Consider the following 4,015-nt stretch of genomic DNA (forward strand, 5'->3'; position numbering starts at 1 on the left):
ACCCAGCTATGTTTTTATATTTTTAAGTAGAGACAGGGTTTCACCGCATTAGCCAGGATGGTCTCGATCTCCTGACCTCGTGATCCGCCCGTCTCGGCCTCCCAAAGTGCTGGGATTACAGGCTTGAGCCACCGCGCCCGGCCTAAAATGAACTTTTATTGTTTTCATACAACACAAATAAAATGAAGAGAGAAAATACTCATATTTCCACTCATCGCTTTCCATCCTTTATTTAATAAAACTTCCACATTTTCATCTCCAGCCAAACTCTTACTTTGAGTCTCAGGCTTTATGTTCAGTTGCCTACTCTGTAACATTCATCTGGATGTCTCAAAGGCACTTGAAACTCATCATGTCCAAAAACATGCTCATAGTCTTCCAAATCCTAGCTACAACCAAGTCCTGTTAATCTAATATGTAAATGTCTCTAAGATATCCACATGTCTCCAGCTCCACTGCCACCACCTACCTCAGTCTAAGACACTTTCACCTCGTTCTTTAAAGAATTCCTAACTTTGGTCTACCTGTACCTATCTACTCTTGCCCGATTTTGCACATGGCAGGCAGATAGACCTCTCCAAGTTGCAATCTAGTTATACTGCCACTTGCTTAAAGTCTTGCAGTGGCTTTGTTGCTCTTAGGATAAAGGCCAAGATTGTTACCTTGGCCCAGGCGGCCTCAGCAGCCTTGTCTCCTATACTTCTCCCCTTGCCCACAGCTCCACAGAGTAACTTTTAGTTGCCTTAATGAACTATGCTTTTTTTCTACCACAGGGCCTTTGCACACATTGTTTCTTCTTTCTAAAACATTTTTACACTCCCTCTCCCAAAGTTAATGTCCTGAGGGGTCAGGACTCAGGACACCCTAACACTTTCTTATTATCCCTGTGGATCTTTCTAATATAACGTTTGTCAGAGTCTGTATTTACACATCAGATAGACAGTTGTCTATGTCCTCTATTGGCTCATCCACTAGACTGTGTGTTCAATGATGATGGTCTCTGTCTTGTGTTGCCTGTGTATCCCAGTACTGTGCCCTGTGCCTAGCACATAGTGTGAAATCAAGTATTTGAATGAAAATAAATGAAAACAATGAGAATAAGGAGAAAGGTGGACAGCATCACATTAGAAAGAGCTGATTTCTTTATATCTAGTTTTCTTCTCTCTATGCTCAAAGTGTACCAAGATAAAATGATTTCAATTTAGTCATAAGTCTCAAGTCCTTTTCTAGGAAGTAAAAGTTATTAAAACAGGATGAAGAAAAGACTAAATCCATTTCTTTACAGTTTATTCAACAAGATGTTTGATACAGAATGGGGTGAGGGGCAACAGGAGAAATGTTTATAGGTGGGAGCAGACATTGTTAGCTTCCTCAAGTTCTCATCACTTTCTCTAAATTTATATCACGATTTCACCTATTTGCAATAAGTAAATCAATGTGGCATTGATGGTAATGTGGCAAGAATAAACAGGTCAGTATAACATAAGAGACAGTTCAAAAGCATATCACTATTTATGTTACATGAGGTAAAGCACATCAGTGGAGAATGGAAGGATTTTTCGAAGACAATTCTCTTATGATTGGTTAGCTATTTGGGCGGGGGAGCAGATAATCCATTTAGGTCCTCACCTTATAGCACATAGCAAAATACATACCAGTACATTAGGATTAAATAATTAAATTTTAAAATATCAGGCTGGGCACGGTGGCTCACGCCTGTATTCCTAGCACTTTGGGAAGCTGAGGTGGGCAGATCACCTGAGGTCAGGAGTTCGAGACCAGTCTGGTCAACATGGTAAAACCCCTTCTCTACTAAAAATACAAAAGTTATCTGCGTATGGTGGTGCTGGCCTGTAGTCCCAGCTACTCAGGAGGCTGAGGCAGGAGAATCTCTTGAACCTGGGAGGCAGAAGTTGCAGTGAGCCGTGATCACGCCACTGCATGTCAGCCTGGGCAACAGAGCAAGACTCCATTTCAAAAAAAGAAAAAAGGAATTTAAAATATCAAACCATCAAAAACCTATTATAAAAGAGAACAGATTTTGTCCTTCAGATCTTTGAAAGACAAAGCCCTTCCAAGTTGAAAAGCAATGGAAGACATCACTAAAGAATGGATATAACCACATAAATTTAAATGTTATACATATCTAAAATGTCATAAACAGCACTAAAATACAAATTGGAATAAACTATCTTTAGTGAAAATAGCAAGCAAGGGGTTACTATCTTTTATAAAGCACTTTCAGAAATCAACTACAGAAAGGCATGAAGTGACCACTCACAACAGAAGAGATGAAAATGGCTATAATACATTTTTGAAAGATGTATTTCACCAGTAAGCAAATAAATGCTAATTTACATAGCAAAGCCATGCTGATTTTTCACCTTTCAAGTTAAGAAAGGTTAAAAGTTAACTTGTTTATTGTTGGAGTGGGTATAGTAAGAAGATAGCCATTCTTAGGCATTACTGATGAAGTATAAATTTGTATAATCTTTTGGGGAAGTAATTTGGTAACTTCAATCAAAGAACTTAAAATGCTCCTACTTTCTTACCTCATAATCCTGTTTTGGGATTCTATCTCAAGGAGATTGTAAAAACTACATACAATATTTTATGCACAAAATGTTAATCTCCATATTATGTATTATATTAAAAATTGTAAACTACTAAACACTTAATGCGAGAGTAATGATTAAGTAGACTACAGTAGGCAATTGAACATAGAGAGTGAATATATATATGGCATGAATATATAATGTAGTTTTTAAAAAATTAAAGTGTGAATATGTATTGAGTAATTCTTACATGTCTGGTACTACCCTAAATGTTTTAATGCATTTGCTCGTTTAACCCTCACTTCAGCTGTGCTAGATAGCTTCATTTTGCTTCTCCAGGTGCCACTACCACACTTCTCTACTCTGTTCTGGCCCCTGAAGGCTGACCTGTGTCAACTAAGGGAAAAAAATCAAGTTTTTAAAGAATTACAGTTAATTTTATTCAGAAGTCTTACTGGAGGCTATAGACCAAGGCTCATAGCCCGGGAGCAGTTCTGTCAGACTGCTTGGGCACAGTATTTCAGCCCATTGCTTATAGACAAGCGTGGGAGTTCAGTACATGCAAAATTGCATCAAACCTGCTTAGAAGTTACAATGAAGCAGAATCACATCTAGATTTGGGTGTAAGAGTACATCTGGCAACAGATTACGGAAGCATAATCACCAAACCCATCAGACGTTACCTTATGTGTAGGAAAAGGCAAGGACTAGGGGCGTTTATCTTTTAAGGAATATAGTGACTCAGACAAGAAACATGGGCCATGTGCTCTATCCTGTTGCGTCTTCAAAGCATCCTTCTGGTGAGCTGTACATCTTCACAGAGTCAGGAGCTTTGTGAAATTATGCTACCAAGCAGAAATGAGCAAACATGGCTTCTTGGCACTTGCTATTTTGTCTTACACCTGTGTGGACTGCGTCAACAGTCTCTCTTGTTTTCTAGCTTCTGGTTGAGTTAGGTCTGTGCAGAGGACCAGCAGGAGACTGGAGGGAGGGAGATTAGGTATTTATTCTCCCAGCTTCCTCCCTGTAGGTTTCCTGTGGGCTGGCTGTCTCCCTGAACTAAAGGTCACATCTTGTGTCAGGCAGCCCTTTCCAAACAGCATTGTCACTAAATTTCTGATGACTGCTCTCTCCCCCTACCTGTTCAGAGTGATACCTTCTTGCTGTTGCCAAGCCAGGGTACTGCGCGATTCCTTGCGGCTTCTTTCCATCTTGTCCACATCTTTGAAAATAGTTAGTTGATGATGTGCTCTTGAAATTACTTATTTTGTGTTTGCTGTTTCCTGCTGGAACCCTGACTGATTCAACAACTTATAGGATTCTACGATTCTTCGGTTGGGACAACAGGCAGAGAGAAGTCCAGTAATTTGCCTAAGGTCACACAAGGGAGGAAATAATACTTAATGGAATGTTTCACAGTTATTCCTTTATTTGTTTATTTAAAATGAACTTTTATTGTT

Source organism: Rhinopithecus bieti, unplaced genomic scaffold (assembly GCF_001698545.2).
Source record: "Rhinopithecus bieti isolate Rb0 unplaced genomic scaffold, ASM169854v2 scaffold_4906, whole genome shotgun sequence".
NCBI lineage: Eukaryota > Metazoa > Chordata > Mammalia > Primates > Cercopithecidae > Rhinopithecus > Rhinopithecus bieti.